Below are 21,309 nucleotides of genomic sequence, written 5' to 3' on the forward strand. Positions count from 1 at the left end.
AGTGAATATGCCTGACTAGAGCATAGGTGGGATGCTTGTGGAGAGGAGGCGGGAATGGAGTTGACCAGAGACAGCAGGGTCCAGAACCCAGAGCAACATACGTGCTTTTCTGAGGAGTTTCGACATTATCACGTTCAAAATGAGAAAACCCTGAAAGGCTTTCCAAGTGGCGGAATGACATGAAAGGCTTGTGTAGCAAGTATATGTGTCCTGTTTAGCTAGTTTGATTGTTTCTGCGCTGAAGCCATTGATGAGGTTGCTGTTCTGATCTGCTTTCAGGAGGGAACTTCTGTGGGAGTATTAATAGTTGGCCAGCAGCCTGCAGGTGCCATATCTTCTGCTTTGCCACTGAATGCCCACAGGGCTTCAGGGGTGATGACTGAGCATGGCAAGGGGCCGGGGCCAGGCCAGTTCTGCCCAGAGGGGACTCATTCTAATGAGTACGCTTGAGGCAAAGCTGGCAGCCTTTCTCAGAGCCGAACACATGAGTCTCCTCCTATTCAATCCTTCTCTTTCTTTTCATGGTTGCCAAGGGTTTATGGTGGTCTGTGGGTTCCTCTCTTTCTTCCCGAACCCTCCCTCTTTATCTGTCACAGGTGCTTCCTCCTAATCTCTTTTAGTTCTAATTCTGTCTTGGCATCGGCCTTTCATAGAGTATGAACTGACATACGATGCCTCAAAAACCTATTTTTAAATTTTAGTATGTATCTTTAAGTGGTTGTTTCCATTTTTACCCTCTGAACTAGCATGCTTTCTTTATATGAAATACACTGTTTTATGAAGTCAGAGGTAACCTTAAATAAATTATCTCAGAACAGTTTGGACCCCCGGGCATGCCAAGCTTCTCTGCACAAGTTTATCATTACAACTACTTGGGATCTGACAGGCTTCTGGGGGACTAGGGCAGAACTGCCAGCCTTACTTAGTTCTACTTAATAATGTATTTCCCACATCCCATCATGGCAGGATTGGCTCAAGTTCAATGAGTTGATGGACAGGAAATGCTTCAGACAGAGGGGATTTTTTTTTTCTTGACTGTCTTTCTTATAACGTATTTTGATATCTCATGACTAGCAGGTGGTTAGATAAAGGAGGAAGATAATTTAGCATCTTAAAAGCCTGTGACCTAGCGTTTGGGAAGACAGGATTAATTACAGCAAATCACCATGTGATTTTTGCAGCAGTGTTTCTCTCTGGAATGTTATGCCTTATGGATGAAGAGTAATTTCTCTCTGTTTCTTTAATAAAAAGTCACTTTAAGTAAAAACAGTGAATCATGTTCTTGAAGGAGGTTGTGATCTTCAAACATGAGAAAAGCATGTGCATTAACCTTTTTGTTTTTAGAAGGTCTGTCATATTGCAGTTTATATAATATGACTAACAGCAAAACTATGCACTATATTTATTTAAAATAAAATGCTAGGCTGAGTATCAAGATTTTTGAAACTAAAGTGAATTTGTTTAAGTTGTAAAATTGAGTGTTATTTAATCTCCCGGGCAGACTTTCAAGTGTCCCTGTGATCAGAGCTCTTCTGTGAATTGTCTGTGAATGGGGATTCCTGGCATGGTCCAGGATTTAGGGAGGGATGGAAGACCAACCTCATGGTTTTGGGTGTACTGCTTTGTTCTCATTTTATATATTAGGATCTCTTCAGTAAGTAACAACTAAAAGGCTGAGAGAAATTCAAATGGATTCAGAATATGTGAAATGATAAAATATTAAATATCTTTAACATTAACTTTTACATTAAAGATATATATGTATTAAATCCTAATGACATAACTGTAATTGTGGGCATTTTCTAGTAAGTTTTCATTTAAAGAGAACACATAGTAGTTGCTTAAATGTGAAATGAACCATGTGACAAAAGATCTCCTATTTATTTGAATTTGTTTAATAGTACTAGGAAGTCTATCTGGTAGAAGGATTTCATTTGATGTAATTTTATAGTATTAAGACCCATGCACAATTAAGATATTGCTTCTGTTCATGTGACACATTACTTGCTTAAACAAAGCTAAATTATAATCAATGAACATGACAAGAGTGATTATTTCAAAAGCCCAAGTGAAATGCTAATGAAATCATGTCTTAATTCTGATAAGATTGAATTTGGGGAGGGGGGCATAACCTTCTTATTCAATTAAGAATAGGTTATCAGTGTTGCTCCAGAAAAACCACAGTGGATTGTAGACTTGGCTACTGCTGGGAGGCTGCATTTGTCAAGTGGAAGTTTTGGAAAAGTCAAAATGGCACCTCCCATTGACACTAGAGATTTGTTTTAAACCAGCAATGGACCGTGTTGGGGTAAGCGGATAAGGCAATAAAGCAAACCAGTGCCATTTTTGGAAGTGTTTATTTATTTATTTTTTAATCTTATGCTTACAGAATTTTTACAAGTATAGTACAAAGAACATTTTTCCCTAAGTCATTTGAAAATATTCAATAACTCGTTGGCATGATATCCTCACCTTCAAGCACTCTAATGTGCATTTCTTACAAACAGAAACATTTTCCATGTAACTTACATTATAACCACTGAATTCAAAACTTTCACGTTGGTACATTACCACCATCTAATTTTCAGGCTTTACCCAAGTTTGGCCAGTTATCTCAGTGAAGGATCCAGTCCAGGATCTTGTGTTGGATTCAGTAGTCATGTCTCTTTAATCTCTTTCAGTCTGGAATGCTTCTTTAGTCTTTCCCAGACTTTCATGATCTTGAAAGGCCAGTTATTGTAGGATGTCTTTTAGTGTGGGTTTCTCTGATGCTTCTTTGTTAGATTCAGGTTTGGTGGGAATATCAAAGAAGCAGTTTTGGGGGTGGAAAATAACTTCTTTACCATCTTTAGTTCAGTGTTTGGAGGCCTTTGAAATAAACTGAAAAAGGACAGATTAGAAGAGGAAAGAAAAATGAATTTAATGCATGTATGCATAGGAGTTCAGAAAGAAATATGACTCAAAGAGGAAGTTAGGATTTGGAGCTTTTATGCCATCTTAGTAGGGAATGGGGAGGGCCAGAGGGACACCTCTGGGAGAACAAATAACTTCCTAGAAGGGGAGTAGAAAGAAAGAGCACTGAAGGAAAAAATGACTCTTTGAAAGATAAGCAGACCTTAGGAGAATAGATGGGATATATAATAGTTTTGTGACTGTTTGGTTGTAATACTAACTTCTTCTTCTGAAAGAGAAGATTGTTGTTCCCAGGGATGGGATTTATGACAATTGAATTTTTTAGTTCTTTTGAGAGGCTCTGCTTTTAGGCAGATAAGGGATTTTAGGAACTCAGATGGCTTTAGCTTAAAATCATTTTTATGCCACAGTGGCTTATTCTGGATCCCTTCCTGGCACTGTATTCTCATTGTGTCATTTAGTGTACAATTTCAGTTCATCTTGTGATACTGATGCTCACTTTGATCCCTTGATAAAGGGGTATCTGCCATTGTAAAGTTTCACACTGTTCTTCATTTTTAGTTAATAAGTAGTTTGTGAGGGGTACTTTGAATTTATGCAAATATCTTTAAATTTACAAATATGTGAGTTTTTATTTTTATGGTCACCTGGTTTAATAGGTTATAATCCTCTGTGCTGTGCTGTGCTTAGTCTTGTCTGACTCTTTGTGACCCCATGGACTACATGTAGCCTGCTAGGCTCCTCTGTCCATGGGGATTCTCCAGGCAAGAATAGTGGAGTGGGTTGCCATGCCCTTCTCCAAGGGATCTTCCCAAACTCAGGGATTGAACCCAGATTTCCCTCATTGCAGAAACATTACTGTCTGAGCCACCAGGGAAGCCCAAGAATACTGGAGTGGGTAGCCTATCTCTTCTTCAGGGGATCTTCCTGACCCAGGAATCGAACCAGGGTCTCCTGTATTGCAGGCTGATTCTTTACCTGCTGGGCTACCAGGGAAGCCCTATAATCTCTACTATCATATATTCTGATGCTCAGTTATCCCATATTTGGCTAGTGGTAGCTTACTCAAACTGACTTTTCTGTTGACACACCCCCATTATTCTTTGAGCATTTCCTTGCTTTCTGGAAAGCACATGTTGTTTTGAGATCATCTTATACTTTCCTTGCCTTAGTTCTGAAATTAGCCATTTTCCCAGAAGCCCTGATTCTTAGAAACCAAGATCTGGATGACAGGCATGCTCATTGCTATCAGGGTGTTGGCTGCTGCTCACAGACCCTCTTAGTATGTATATAATCTCTCATCATTGCTGCTCCCACTCTATCTCTTGGGGACACCCTCTTCATTATCAGTGCTCTGATTCTCTTCACTGGGCTCCTGTGCAATAACTCTCCTTCCTCATGTTGCCCAGATCTCAATACCCACATCAGACCATCTTACCCCCTCCCACAGGGAGTGCTACATCATGTTGCTCAGGCTCTGATACCATGTGCTGGGTCACAGCCCCAGGTAGAAATACTCTTTGCTTCCCTTGGGCTCTGAAACTCTGTAACTGGACACTTGCCCCTCCTGCCTCCCATGGGGATGCCTTCTTTCCTCCACTCAAAGTTTGACACCTTGGGTGGAGCTGCCACCCGTCTGAATGTACATCGTCCTCATCTTAACCAGGATCCAGTACTCCACTCTCGGTTATCACGGTTCCTCTACTTCTGTGTGAATTTCTGCCTTGCTCAGCTCCACCTAATGACTTCAGGAATGAATTGTTCATGAAGGGGAATGGAGCTCAATTACATTTTAAAGTGTGGATTTAGAAGTTACCTAATAATTTACCAAACTTGGAAAATCTGCAGTCATATTTTTTAACCAAGACTCTGGAACATATAATTGAAAAGAAATTATTGCATGAGTCAGTGTGTCAGTTTTTTAAAGATTTATTTTTAATGTAAAGGTACATATTTTAATAAGGCAAAGCTCTGATGTTTAATCAAGTCTGCAATCAATGAGAAACAGACACATTTACAGCTTATCTTCTCCAAAATGTACACTTGCATTAATTCCTTAGAAATAAGTTGTCTTCAGAGAATTTTGTGTCCCAAACCCATGATGAAAATTTCAGAATCCCAAGTAGCAGTGAGTTCCTCATTTACATTTCATCAGATTTGTGGTCTTTTAGACAAAAAGGTCTAAGTTATTTTCTGTTTTACACGTGGAATGTATACTTAGGACATGGAATTTATATTTCCAATTCAGATCTTGACCCTAGAACTACCTTCAAACTCCCTCTGTTTTCAACTACCCTTCAGTTTCAGTTGTGCCCTGAGATGCTTGTGACATAAAATGCAGATGTCAAGTAGGCATCCCCTATGCCTCATGCTCCTATAGCCAGTGCCTATGTGACATCTCCCTTTTGATGTGTCACGGGCGTCTCATGGGCTTCCTGGTGACTCCAAGATAAAGAATCTGCCTGCAGTACAGCAGACTCAGGTTCAAACCCTGGGTCGGGAAGATACCTTGGAGAAGGGAATGACTAACTCAACATGTCCATATCTGAATTTGTGACTCTTGATACTGCCCTCTGAGCACAAATCTTCTTTCCAATCTCAGTGAATGGCAGAACCACCCCCACACAACCCTGGCCAGAAATCTGGAAATGTTCTTGGTTCTTCTTTTCTTTTATGGAGAATGAAGTGAAGTGAAGTGAAGTGAAGTCGCTCAGTCGTGTCCGACTCTTTGCGACCTCGTGGACTGTAGCCTACCAGTCTCCTCCCTCCATGGGATTCTCCAGGCAAGAGTACTGGAGTGGGTTGCCATTTCCTTCTCCAGGGGATCTTCCCGACCCAGGGATCGAACCCGGGTCTCCAGCATTGCAGGCAGACACTTTACCCTCTGAGCTACCAGGGATGCCCTTATGGAGAATAAATCAGTGTATTCTGTGGTCTGTTCTGTTTTTTCAGCACTTCCTGTCTCAAGCCTAGTCCAGCCACCACCATCTCTCACCTGGTATGCTTCTTACTCCATTCTTGTCACCTTGTGATTCATTATCCTCACAGCTGTCAAAGTGATGTCTGTACATTGGATCATCTTCCTAACCTACTTAAACACACTAAACAAATTCCACAATTCTTATATACACCTGCGTGACCAGCCCCCTGCTCATCTCTCTAGCTTCATCTTATGTGCTTCATTCCCAAGCACTTGGCCTTCTTTCTGTTCCTAGACCATAACAAATATTGCTACCTTAGAACTTTTGAATATCATCTCCTTAAAATATCATTAACTTCCTTGTTCCAAACAGAACCTTTGTATCTTTATACTAGAGCCAAATGCTTACTGATGAGTATGATCTGGGGACCAATTTCTGTTCTCTTACATATTACTTATTTTGTACTCAAAGGAGAATTTCAGTGACAGTATGAGATAATTGTTAAACTCAATTTACTATTAAGAAAATAACATTAAAGTTGCTTCCAACTGCTTCCAAAATAAAAATCTTAATAAAAGTCAATATAATTATGACATTTAAAATGTAAAAAAGAAAAAAAGGAACTGTGTCTATAAAATATTCAGTATATGAAACACTTTGAAACCTTAGAAGGAAAGAGAATTCAATGTATTATTGTTACCAAATTATTACTAGTTTAATTTTCACAAGACTCGTTTCAGTAAAGATGGTGAATTTTTATTAAATTTAATTATGGTGGTATTAAATTTATGGTGGTATTTTATTAAATTTATGGTATTTATGGTGTTCATAAATACCATAAAATAATTCCTTATGTGTACATTGCACAATCCAGCGTGTGCATGCATTGTTTTTCTTGAATTCTGACTCATGAGCACAGAGAAGTGACTTGTAGCATTACTTGGCCAAGTCCAGTTCTTTAGACTTCATCTTCATTCAAGAAATATTATCTGGAAGTATATTGTGCTACTTTGCCTTATAGTCAAATAGTCCATATAGTCAAAGCTATGTTTTTTGCAGTAGTTATGTATGGATATGAGAGCTGGACAATAAAGACAGCACCAAGAAATTTATACCTACAAACTGTGGTGCTGGAGAAGACTTTTGGGAGTCTCTTGGACAGCAGGGAGATCCAACCAGTCAATCCTAAAGGAAATCAGTCTTGGATGTTCATTGGAAGGACTGATGCTGAAGCTGAAGCTCCAATACTTTGGCCACCTGATGCGAAGAACTGACTCACTGGAAAAAGCTGTGATGCTGGGAAAGACTGAAGCAGGAGGAGAAGGGGACGACAGAGGATGAGATGTTTGGATGGCATCACTGACTCAATGGACATGAGTTTGAGCAAACTCCAGGAGATGAGGAAGGACAGAGAATCCTGGTGTGCTGTAGTCCATGGGGTTGCAAAGAGCTGGACATGACTGAGTGACTGTATTGTGCACCCTGTAGAGAGGACAGGATAAAACTGGAAGCTGAAGGGATGAACCATTTAGTATGTGCTTCTCAATTCAGTGTGCTTGACTTACCAACAGCAAGCTTCATTATTAATGAATTGCACCATTACTTGGTGAAGAAGTCAGTTCTTTATAATTTAAAGAAAACTACACGTCAGTAGTTAGCAAAAAAGAGAATCAAAGTCGCCATGACACAATAGATCCTTAACTTTCGAAAGGACATTGGTACTCCTTGGAACCCCGTTTTTGTAGTTTACTAAATATTTATAATAAATGTGCCCCCCTTTCCTGCTCATGAGATCTATTTTTCTCTACTTAGGTGTCATTAGATGTCTCCTGTCCATTGCCCACAAGATAGTTCTTGGAGGGTGTCTGAGATTGTGCCCTTAAAAAGGACAACTGAAATCTGATGTGTCAATGAGTTACTGTGCTGTGTGTGTGTAAGGAAACGAAAATTTATCATCTTTATTAAAACAAATCATTTGGAAATTAACTGGAAATAATTTGGTTAACAATAATACACTGAATTCCCTTTTCTTCCAAGGCTTCAAAGTGTTTCATATACTGAATATTTTGTAGACATTGCAGCCTTTTTTCTTCTTGCATTTTAAATGTCATAATTACAATGATTTTTATTAAGACACTTATTTTGGAATCAAGCTTTTTGGGGTTGTTGTTTTCTTAATAGTAAATTAAGCTTAGCAATTATTCCATGCTAATTGCTACTGAGATTCTTTTTCCGGTTATGAAATAAATAATACTGTAAGAGAACAGAAACTAGTTCCAAAATCACATTCATCATTTAGTATTTGACTGTTGTAAAAACACCAAGATTCTATTTCACTAAGGAAAGCAACGTTATTATGATTGATAGTCATTAAGCTTCATGCTTATTTTATGGATTGAACTTTTAGCTTTTGATAATCATGCGTATATGTCTGTGTGTATGTGCACTGTCAATTAACAATAAGTCTTTAGGAATGTAAGATCCAATAACATGTTCAAAACTTAAATTTACTTTCCAACAGCTTCGTTTCATTTGTTCCTCATTTCTCTCAAAGTTGCCGTCATCCACATCTAATTGCTCAAGCCAGCCACTGGGCATTGTCTTGACAATTTCGTCTCCTTTACCTTCCACATCTACTCTAATGCCAAGATCTGTTTATTCTACCTTTTAAACTGCCTTCTTAGTTCTTCCACTCGTTGATCCCATAGCTGCCACCTTGATTCAAATTATGATCATCTCTTACCTGGATTGCTGTCGGGCTTCTTAACTGTTCTTCTGAGACTGTTTTTACCTCCTTTCCATATAGCAGCAGGAATCTTATAATAATGCAGATCTGATCCTAGTCTGGACTTCCCAGGAGGCTCAGTGGTAAAGAATCCGCCTACCAGTGCAGAAGATGCTCTTAAGACTCAGGTTTGATCCCTAGGTTGGGAAGATTCCCCTGGAGGAGGAAATGGCAACCCACTCCAGCATTCCCACTCCAGTATTCTTGCTTGAAAAATCCCATAGACAGAGGAGCCTGGTGGGCCACAGTTCATGGGGTCGCAAACAGTCGAACACAACCGAGCGCGCATAATCCTAGTCTGTCTCTGCATGAAGCCCATTCACTCTGGCTCCTAAGGGAAAGTTCACAGCTTTGCAGTCTGTGAAACTGCATGTGATCTTGCCCCTACTGCCTTTCACTCATCCCTTTGCCAGAGTGCCACCGCTTCTGATCATTTCTTTGAGAACCAGGTACTTGACCCTTTCAGCATCTTAGAACATGCTGTTTTTCCCTCTCTTCTGTACACTGTCTCAGTCTGAAGTCTGATCCTTATACTTCTCAGACTAAGATAGGCCACCTTGACATTCACTTCCATGCCATCCTACATTTTCCCTTCTTAACACACATAATACATAATTACTTATTCAAAGTCTAGCTTTTCCATTCAACAGACAAATCTAAGGAGGTGAAGATCAACTCCTTAGAGTTGTTCATTTTATTCCTTACCCCAGCTGAGTGCTTGACACATAGTGAATGCACAGGAAGCATTCACAGGGTGAATGAAGATGAATGAATGGAAGATGCATATGAATATCACTCAGATATTTACTTTTGATGTCGAATTGTGACAATTGATGTTCAAAAAAATCAAATAATGAACATTTGAGCCCAGGTGAGTGGTGCTTTTTAAAAGTTTGTTTGCAAGTATCATCACCAGTCATGTCTACTAGGGTTCTTGGCAATGTATGGGTACATATAGAAAGAATCTTTCAGGTGAAAAAACTTAAATATATTGGTAAGCCCTGAACAAGTGAAAAGGATTCCTTTTGAGAATACACATGGAATGTAAAATCTAGAAGAGATTGTGTTCCCATAAGCGTTTTCTTATAGCTGTTTAGTCATCTAAACAACTCTCAAACATATGAAGGATGATTACATAATAACTTTAGACTCACTGGAAATTTGCAGATGTATCAAGAATGCAGCAAAAGAAGAAATAGGCACACACCCCAAAAGTCAGGAAGCAAGTCAAATAGATGTCATTTAAAGCCCAAAGCATATGTATTCTCAAAGTCTTTGTTCCAACTTTGATTGCTCTTATTTTGCACATAGTATCAATACACCTATTTCTTGGCTTTTTCATTTCTAAAATCAAAGCCCCAGACAGGAGCTGGAGAGGGAAAGAAGTTGTAGGAATCCACTGTTCCCCGTGGCAAGGTTAGCAGACAGCAGTCATCTCGCCCTCCTCCAGACTTTGTGGAAACTGACTGCATGGCAGCACTAACCATATTCACCTAGTGGCATGATTATGCTTTTAAAAAGTCATTTTCCATTCTTGATCATAAGCTTGTAAGGAAAAACCTTGACTTTTTACAAGGATTTCAGAGAATCACACAAAACCATGTCATAGTTGATATTCATAATCAAAACAAAGCAAAACAACTCTGAGTCATCAAGAGAAAATTAAATTATGTTCAATATTGTTTGAGGAGGCTGGAAAGAAATACTATATTTTAGAAATGTTTTCTTCTCTAATAATGGAAATAAAAAGCTTTTCTTCTAAAAGAGCTGAATATAAAGTTATTGCCTCCATTTTTTAGAGCCATTCATAAACAATGGAGTGTCTCAGAGATAAAGTTTTATTATTTACTACTTCTAATTCTATTGATGTTTAGTTCAGAAACCCTTTAAACAACCTAGCTGATAGCAATGAAGAAGAGAGGTAAGTGTTCATACAAGTAAAAACTTGAAGCTGTTACTTAAATTATTATCTCAAGATCACAGCTATTAAAGACCAGAAACGTTTGGTCTTTCTGGAAACAGTTAGCCATAAAAACAGTGTAGCATTGTGCTAAAATCACAAGCTTTAGTCAGAAACATCCTGGTTTGTATCTTTCCTTTGGTCAATACCAACTGAGCCACAGTGGGCAATGTGCTTAATCTTTTTAGGTGAGAGAAAACTGAACAACTACTGTTTGTTGTTGTTGTTATTTAGTTGCTAAGTCATGTCCGACTCTTTGCCACCCCATGGACTGCAGCATGCCAGGCTTCTCTGTCGTTCACTATCTCCTGGAGTTTGCTGAAATTCATGTCCATTGAGTCATGAATTGTGGTGATCCATCTAACCATCTCATCCTCTATCTTCCCCTTCTCCTCCTGTCCTCAGTCTTGCCCAGCATCAAGGTCTTTTCCAATGAGTCAGCTCTGAGCATCAGGTGGCCAAAGTACTGGAGCTTCAGCTTCAGCATCAGTCCTTCCAATGAATTTTAAGGGTTGATTTCCTTTAAGATTGACTGGTTTGATCTCCTTGCAGTCTAAGGGACTCTGAAGCTATGACAAGCCTAGGCAATGTATTAAAAAGCAGAGACTTCACTTTGCCAACAAAGATCCATAACATCAAAGCTATGGTTTTTCCAGTAGTCATGTACGGATGTGAGAGCTGGACTATAAGGAAGGCTGAGTGCCAAAGAATTGATGCTTTTGAATTGTGATGCTGGAGAACAGCAACTATTAGCCATGTGATATTATCACTTATCAGCTTGGCAAAGTATGAACTGGAGCCAGGAGGAGAAATCTTTGAGAAATCAGCTAATGAATTTCCTTTGGGTTTTGAAGCCAGTGTGTGTGTGTGTGTATTAGTTACTCAGTTGTGTCTGACTCTTTGTGACCCCATGGATTGTGGCCCACCAGGCTCTTCTGTCCATGGTATTCTCTGGGCAAGAATACCAGAGTGGTTTGCCATTTCCTTTTCCAGGGAGTCTTCCCATCCCAGGGATCGAACCTGAGTTTCCTGCATTGTAGGCCAATTCTTTATTGTCTGAAACACCAGGGAAGCCCAAGGATCAGGTATTAAATAAAAAGACATTTCCCAATGACGCCAACCCTGTGTGTTTTAGTAAGTTATCTTTTAATTCATCTGACCCTCAGTTTCTCTGGGTATAACATTGGAATAACAGTAGTACCTATCTGTATCAGTCAGAATAGATCATGTACAATAACAAACAGTCCCCAAATCTCAATGATTTAAAATAACAAAATGTATTTCTCATTCACTCATGTCAGTTGTGGGTTGACCAGTAGCTGTTTCACATCATCCTTATATGAGAACCTGGAGTGATTGACTTTTTTAATCTAGAAGGTTGTCAATCATCATGGCCAAGGGGAAGAGATCATAGCAAATCACAGATTGATTCCTAAAGGTTTTTGCCAGAAAAAGACATAAATATGTCTCCACTTACATTTGACAGACCATGGCAATTCATCTCTCTTGCTTAACATTATGGAGTTGGGACAATGAAATCCAACAGTGGGTCAATAGGTCTGGAAAAAGAACTGAACTGTTGGTGAACAGCTCTAATGATCACCACCTGGATTTATTAGGATTGTCAGGAGGGTTCATTTAGTGAATGCAAAGCACTAAGGCTCATTCCTGGTACCTTACAAGAACTAAGTGAATGCTAGGGACTGTTATGATGTACATTGATTACAAACTTTATTCATAATGATGACTTGAACTTTATTTTAGTGTCCCTTAAATAAAAAAAATTCTTGAGCATTCTTTGACATTGCCTTTCTTTGAAATTGGAATGAAAACTGACCTTTTCCAGTCCTGTGGCCACTGCTGAGTTTTCCAAATTTGCTGGCATGTTGAGTGCAGTATTTTCACAGCATCATCTTTCAAGATTTGAAATAACTCAACTGGAATTCCATCACCTCCACTAGCTTTGTTCGTAGTGATGTTTCCTAAGGCCCACTTGACTTCACATTCCAGGATGTCTGGCTCTAGGTGAGTGATCACACCATCGTGATTATCCAGGTCGTGAAGATCTTTTTTGTACAATTCTTCTGTGTATTCTTGCCACCTCTTCTTAATATCTTCTGCTTCTGTTAGGTCCCTACCATTTCTGTCCTTTATTGAGCCCATCGTTTCATGAAATGTTCCCTGGTATCTCTAATTTTCTTGAAGAGATCTCTAGTCTTTCCCATTCTATTGTTTTCCTCTATATCTTTGCATTGATTGGTGAGGAAGGCTTTCTTATCTCTCCTTGCTGTTCTTTGGAACTCTGCATTCAAATGAGTATATCTTTCCTTTTCTCCTTTGCTTTTTGCTTCCCTTCTTTTCACAGCTATTTGTAAAGCCTCCTCAGACAGCCATTTTACATTTTTGCATTCCTTTTTCTTGGGGATGGTCTTGATTCCTGTCTCCTGTACAATGTCATGAACCTCCGTCCATAGTTCATCAGGCACTCTATCAGATCTAGTCCCTTAAACCTAATTCTCACTTCCACTGTATAGTCATAAGGGATTTGATTTAGGTCATACCTGAATGGTCTAGTGGTTTTCTCCACTTTCTTCAATTTAAGTCTGAATTTGGCAATAAGGAGTTCATGATCTGAGCCACAGTCAGCTCCCAGTCTTGTTTTTGCTGACTGTGTAGAGCTTCTCCATCTTTGGCTGCAAAGAATATAATCAATCTGATTTCGGTGTCGACCATCTGGTGAGGTCCATGTGCAGAGTCTTCTTTTGTGTCGTTGGAAGAGGGTGTTTGCTATGACCAGTGCATTCTCTTGGCAGAACGCTATTAGCCTTTGCCCTGCTTCATTCTGTACCCCAAGGCCAAATTTGCCTATTACTCCAGGTGTTTCTTGACTTCCTACTTTTGCATTCCAGTCCCCTATAATGAAAAGGACATCTTTTTTGGGTGTTATTTCTAGAAGGTCTTGTAGGTCTTCATAGAACTGTTCAACTTCAGCTTCTTCAGTGTTACTGGTCGAGGCATAGACTTGGATAAGGCAGAGGAACCAGAGATTAAATTGCCAGCATCTGCTGGATCATCAAAAAATGATGATCCAAGAGAGTTCCAGAAAAACATCTATTTCTGCTTTATTGACTATGCCAAAGCCTTGGCTTTATTGACTATGCCAAAGCCTTTGACTGTGTGGATCACAATCAACTGTGGAAAATTCTGAAAGAAATGGGAATACCAGACCACCTGACCTGCCTCTTGAGAAACCTGTATGCAGGTCAGGAAGCAACAGTTAGAACTGGACATGGAACCACAGACTGGTTCCAAGTAGGAAAAGGAGTACGTCAAGGCTGTATATTGTCACCCTGCTTATTTAATTTATATGCAGAGTACATCATGAGAAATGCTGGGCTGGTGGAAGCACAAGCTGGAATCAAGATTGCCGGGAGAAATATCAGTAGCTTCAGATATGCAGATGACACCACCCTTATGGCAGAAAGTGAAGAAGAACTAAAGAGCCTCTTGATGAAAGTGAAAGAAGAGAATGAAAAAGTTGGCTTAAAGCTCAACATTCAGAAAATGAAGATCATGGCATCTGTTCCCATCACTTCATGGGAAATAGATGGGAAAACAGTGGAAACAGTGGCTGACTTTATTTTTCTGGGCTCCAAACTCACTGCAGATGGTGACCGCAGCCATGAAATTAAAAAACGCTTGCTCCTTGGAAGAAACGTTATGACCAACCTAGATAGCATTTTCTAAAGCAGAGACATTACTTTGTCAACAAAGGTCCATCTAATCAAGGCTATGGTTTTTCCTGCGGTCATGTATGGATGTGAGAGTTGGACTATAAAGATAGCTAAGCGCTGAAAAATTGATGCTTTTTCACTGTGGTGTTAGAGAAGACTCTTGAGAGTCCCTTGGACTGCAAGGAGACCCAACCAGTCCAGCCTAAAGGAAATCAGTCCTGGGTGTTCATTGGAAGGACTGATGTTGAAGCTGAAACTCCGATACTTTGGCTACCTGATGCAAAGAGCTGACTCATTTGAAAAGACCCTGATGCTGGGAAAGATTGAGGGCAGGAGGAGAAGGGGATGACAGAGGATGAGATGGTTGGATGGCATCATCAACACAATGGACATGGGTTTGAGTGGACTCCGGGAGATGGCAATGGACAGGGAGGCCTGGCGTGCTGTGGTTCATGGGGTCGCAAAGAGTCGGACATGACTGAGTGACTTAACTGAACTGAAATGAAAATTTTAAAATAAACCCTGTGTCTAAGAAAAAATAGAGCTGTATAAGGAAGCATTACGCATTCCTTCATAACCTGGCATGAAGGAAATGCCTCAGTGTGCTGGACAAACTCAGCATCAGGCCTTGGATGACTTAGATGTTACAGTAGTCAGCTATTCTTTCTGTCCAGTTGGGAAATTTGTTATTTATAAACTGCTAAATAACAAAGAAATTTGAAATTATGCTTTTTATGTTATGGAGCCAACTTCATCATTTTTGAGTGTCCAACCCTTTTTCTGCACGTTCCTTGTAAAGGTAATGTGTATAAAAATGGTGGATATCTAAAGCTGAATCAAAGCTGCAAAGCCTTGCTTATGGTTCAGCGTTTCTTCCAAGTTGAAGATAGGCAGGTCAGATAATAGTCAAATTTATTTAGGCAAAAATAGGTCTTCTTAGGTTTTAGAGTCCTCCTTCATTTCCCTTTCTTCTTGAGAGGGGACCTTTCTCTTGCCTATTTTTTCAGTCATTTCCGTTAAACAGGAAGAAATCAGTCTTTGAGTCATTGTGATGGATGGCTGATTGGCTACATTTTAGCACAAATGACTTTTTGTGTTAGTTGGCTCTTTAGTCTTAAATGCGTTATTCTGGCCTGTGAGCTTCTCTACAGTGAGGACTGTCATCCTTGGGCTTGGGTCCCCAGTGCCCAGAAGCATCTGGAACTTGGTCTTCATTAACTGTGAGTGAAGAACAGAATAACTGCACAACAAAGGTATTGGTCCCAATTGAAACTATTTTAGGCATCAAGAGAACAAGGGGGCATTTTTTTAGTGTCAGGCCCCTGAAATCCTATGCTAATTATCTTTATCCTTTCTCATCTCTTTCGGCCTCATGGCTGGTGGCGACCATTAGGGAAACAAAAAGGGGATCTCTTGAACCTCTAACCACTGCTGCACACTGTTGCCTCAAGCCATATTTCTCTAATAACAACATTCCCTTCCCCACTTCCTTCCACCCCTGAAAAAGCATCTGTTTTAGAAGAAATAGTCAGCAGTCCTCTGCCACTGTTTGATCAGTGTAAAGACTGGGTCTGTTAAGAAAATCCCTTCATCTCAGCGGCTCTCAAACTTCAGTAGCATCCACATCACGTAGAGGGCTTGTGAAAACAGATTGCTGGGCCCATCCTCAGGGTTCCTGATGCAGTAGGTCGCAGTAGGCCCACTAATCTGCATTTCTAACAAGCTCATGAGTTGCACCAATGCTGCCCTACTTTGAGCGCACTACTCCATCTGAACTGCCCCAGGGCTCCTTCCCCATCCCGCCCCCAAATTTCCCAGTGCTAGTTTTTCTCCAGGTACTGGTTTTGCTTTTTCGTATTGCTTTTGAACTATTGGAATATTCCTCATTATTTCTCTTTCTGATACTTTATGTGTCTACCCAAATGTTGTTTTGATTGTTATGGATTATGAATTATTACTCTTGTGACCTGTCTTATCCCAGAAGACTTTCTAGAGAGAGAAATCTGAGGGAGTTGCCTGCCCAGCTCATATGAAGGCTGTATTTGGTCAGTAAAGGGATGGTTTCCTTATAGCAAACATTTGGGCCCTTTAACTAATTATTTAAGAAATGTATCATTTTTGTTGTTGTCATACTCCTGGTATCTAGCTTATTAGCTGGTCAGCCTTTTAGAAATCATTAAAAAAAGAATCACTTCAGTCTATTGGTGAAAGATAAAATTAATGTGTCTGCAGTTTTGCACAAGGAGTTTTGTCATTTAGTTGACTGCTTCAAGCTTTAAATTCATGGTTGTAGCTCTTAAGTTGATCTTGACAAAACAACAGAGTAATTTGACTTTTAAGAATAAAGACACATGTGAACCTAAAGAAATGAAAGTCCAGGGACCTCCCTGGTGGCTCAGTGGTAAAGAATCCACCTGCCAATGCAGGAGACATGGGTTCAATCCCTGACCCAGGAAGATTCCCCATGATGTGGAGCATCTAAGCCCATGTGCCCTGACTACTGAGCCTGTTCTCTAGAGCCCAGGAGCCACAACTGCAGAACCCACGTGCTGCACCTGCTGAAGCTTGCACACGCTAGAGCCCTGCAACAAAAGACGCCACTGCAGTCAGAAGCCCTCACACTGCAGCCAGAGAGCAGCCCTGCTCGCCTCAACCAGAGGAAAACCTGTGCAGCAGTGAAGACCCAGCACAGTCAGAAATAAATACACAAACAAACTTCTCAAAAAAAAAGAAAGTCTAGATTTTGAGTGATCTTCTGTTTGAAATGTTTGTTAATAAATGAGTAAACTAGAACTTACATTTAATGAGACCATAACGTCAGCTTTTTCCAGATGGCTTATCTGGGTATTTTCTTTATGCATATCTTTTCTCTGTGTATATCTCTAGTTAGAAGCGGGGCATTTGTGTACCTCAATTGGTAGATTATGAACAGCTGTGTACATTTTGGTGTCCGTTCTCCAGCCGTGTGTGTGTGTGTGTAGTATATAAAATATATTTTTTTGAATAAATGAGAGCTTACTACATTTTTCTTTTTATATTAATTAGCATATTTATTGAACATTTCTTCCTGTATTAAATGATTTTATACATTTTTAAAACTGACTACATAATATCCCTTTATGTGAATGTATCCTAATTAGTAGATCAAATCATTGTGCTAATATAGTTAAAAGAAAACCATGTTGCCAAATTACCCTCTGGAAAGAGAGAAAAAACTTTTGTATAAACATTACTAGCAAAAAACTTTTTGCTAATATTTCCTTAGTTTATACTTCTTATCTGATACTTTAGGTAAAAAGTGAAGTCTTTATATTGATTGGGTGTTAATATATTATCTATGAGTTTAGGGTAAATAGGAGTCAATTTTTTATATTCTTTTCAGTTTGGGAAATAGATAGTCCAATCAGCAGCAATAAAAAGATGAAATACCAAAAATTATGCCCCAAAGTAATGAGATGCATAAGAAACTAAATAGATTGAGTGTTGCCATCTGTTACTTTCTTTGGGGAATATTTGATCTTTATTTTATCTATGCATTGGGTGATATGGTATTTGTTTTTTTGTTTTGAGGAACTTGATTTCTTCTCACATACCATCTTGACAATTTTTATGTAACTAGTTCTTATAAAGGTTAGATGTTGAACTCATTTTGTCATCACAACACTTGGAAGTCATTGAGGGCATGCCACTGTGCCATTCAATTCAGAGATGCATATGATTTCATTCTTTAATGTATCCTTTCTTTAAATGATAAACTTTGTTCTTTCTTGAAATAACATATTTTTCCTCACTACATTCTAAATTCAGGATCATAAATTCTTCTTTCTCCCCTTTATCTCCTTGTTTTCTCTCAGCCTTTCCATGTAGACCTCCTTCCCCTAATTCTATTTCTGTTAACAAGCAGTACATTTGGAGGAAGAATCACGTGATTTCAAGCTAAACAGCTCTGGACTTGAAATCTTGCTTTTCTTCTTCTTCACTGTGTGCTGTTGAGCAAATTACCCTCTCTGAGCCTCAGTGAAATGGTACAGTTTTTCCTCCCTCACAGAGTTTTTCTGAAGATTAAATATGATGATAAGTATTAAGTTCCTAAAAAAAGCTCAGTAAACACTAATACCTTTCTCATCTTAAATTTTTTATTTTTTCTTCTCAAGTTGCATCCTTTCCCCCAGAGTCTCCAGATGACTCATTTGAACTTCTTGGCAGTTCTCTTGGAAAAGATTCAGGATAAACCTTTTCCCCTTCTTTCTGGGATTCATCAGTATTAAAAAGTCACCATATAACTAACATTTACTTTGATCTCAGTAAGTCCACAGAGTTTAGTTTAGTCAACTTTATTCCATTTAAGTCTGAATGAATCCTAAAATGACTTTTTAAGCAGGACATAGTCCTCAAGTCTTTTATAAGAAGGAAGTACTATCTGAGATCACAGGTCAAGCAGAGAGCAATGACGGTAACGAGTGTCTCCAACAAGCAAAGCTTAAGTATGTTACCACTGAATTCTGTGTTCTGCTTGGGAACTGCTGGCAGAAAGTGACACTTCTTGGGTCTAAACTTCCAGCCAGTCTGAATTCACGCGAGTCCACTTGCGGCTTATCTTCCTTCTGTTTCCTCCGCCTGTCTGCTTTTGCTCCTCCCTTCTTTTAAGACAGCTTGAGGGTCATCTTCTTTATGAAATCTCTCCTACTCATTCCTTCTCCTCCCCCATCCCAAGGTCATTATCTCCTTTTGACCTTCTCCATACCCCATAAATACTTGCGTCATCGTGCCAAGAACATTTTTCAGTACTTGCTTGTCCTCCTGCTCTAGGCGCTCAGCCCGATAAGAGCACAGAGGATGTCAGATTTACTCTGAAGCTCTGGACAGTCTGTGTTCAGTTAGAAGAATTAGGAATGTTATTTGATTTGCTTAATTACTTAATTTCATTATCTTACACACATTTTAAGAAGAAATGATGAAGAGTCCTCTTCATCATTCAAAACGTAATAAAAAAAGAATAATCCAGACCCCCTATAAATAAATGGTTTAAAGCAAAGGATACTGAATCCTGAATAAGCTGGGTGATCAATTCTCTATACTGTTTTTGTTTTAAAGATACAACCAGTTCTTCAGGAAGTGATGTCATGGCTACAGAAGATGTGTAGTCAGAACTGGAGTTGGAGATCCTACAAAATAGTAGTTGTTGTTGTTTAGTTGCTAAATTGTGTCCAATTCTTTGTGACCCCATGGTCGCTAGCCTTCCAGGCTCCTCTGTCCATATTTCCCAGGCAAGAATACTGGAGTGGGTTGCCATTTACATCTTCCCAAACCAGGGATCAAAACTTACATATAAATTACATGTGTTCTTGGACTCTTTGTTCATTGGTATGATGGGGATATTGATAACAGCTTTTCACAGTTATTGAGAATTTAATGAGACAATACGAGAATAAGCCAACCTATGTTTGGTTGAACTTCAAGAGGGTATAAATAAAATCTGTGGTATAAGCCTGTAACTACAGAAAAAAAAAAAAAAAATATATATATATATATATATATGTGTGTGTGTGTACTTGGTACACAAATGAAAATTTACCACTATAATCCTACTAGTATTTGATTTTGATGAAAAAATCAAGATTGAAAGCATTTTATTCATTCATCTGGAGGAAAATTCCTTTACAATGTTATGTTGGCTTCTGTGAACAACAAGGCGAATCAGTCATAATTATATATATAGGTCCCCTCCCTCTGGAGCCTCCCTCCCTTGAAGGCATTTTAAAACTCAGATTGAAGTCCAGTGAACTGATTAGAAAGCCCAACCTTGGCATAAACTCATCTTAAATAAGCCCCAGGGATGTTAATGCCTTGAAGAAAAAATTAAATGTAAATATTAATAAACTAGTTACTCAGTCATGTCTGAATCTCTGAGACCCTGTGGACTGTAGCCCACCAGTCTCCTCCATTCATGGGATTCTCCAGGCAAGAATACTAGAGTAGGTAGCCATTCCCTTCTCCCAGGGTTCTTCCTGATCCAGGGATGGAACTCGGGTCTCTTGCATTGCAGGCAGATTCTTTACCGTCTGAGACATTAGATTAAGCATGGAAAGGGCACGTATGAGGTAACCCTTGAGTGCACGGATGGTTTCCATGCAGCTCCTGCCATAAAGACCTGCCAAGTCAGACCCACGCACCGGGATAATTCATGGGTCTCTGTAGATATTAGCTGTGCTGCACATGAAGGATGAAACAGGTAAGTGGAGGGGGCAGAAGAGAGAGTTCATTGCAGAGTTTGAAAATTAAATAAAGTTTATTCTTGCTCCATCATCTTTAGGAGAAGATGAATGTAACTCAGGTTAAGTGGAAGACCCCTTTCTGGAGCCCCAGTGCAGTTTCCCTCTCATAATGAAGCTAAAGATCTCCATCCAGCCTTGGTGGCTGCATGCTTTATGAAAATAATAATTTTGAAGTTTCAGAGTACTTCTCCGTAAGGAGCTCATTTGCATAACTGAATCAAAACTAGAGGTCAGAGTAACTGAAGGCTGTGAGCAAGGACTGAGCTTTGAGCAAAGGAAGCAAACCACACCACCTCTGAAAGCCAGAAGAGAGTTGTGTGAATAGTTAGGATAACCCAGGCACAGAGATAGCTGATCAATCCTGATAAAAGATTTGCTTTACAATACACAGCATTATCCTTGAGAATATTCTAGATTATAAATTTCTTCAAGACAGACATCGGTTCTTAATTCATCCTTTATATTGCTTTGTATCCAGTAAATGCAGGTGTTGCCAGAAAAGGTAGAATTGTTTTCTGTGTTTCAAGATTGTGATGTACTGTAAGTAAACCTTTCATTCCTGAATTTCTGGTTTAGTTGGTTTAGTGACTTTAGCCATTTTCTACTTTTTCAAGCTCTGCATTTTGGCCTCAAAGGTTATATTACACCTACTTTTAAATTAACAAGTCCACTGAATTACCCAAAGATCTAGTGGTCTACCTTTTATTCTATTTTCCAAGTT

The sequence above is a fragment of the Budorcas taxicolor genome, chromosome 9 (genome assembly GCF_023091745.1).
Source record: "Budorcas taxicolor isolate Tak-1 chromosome 9, Takin1.1, whole genome shotgun sequence".
Classification (NCBI taxonomy): domain Eukaryota; kingdom Metazoa; phylum Chordata; class Mammalia; order Artiodactyla; family Bovidae; genus Budorcas; species Budorcas taxicolor.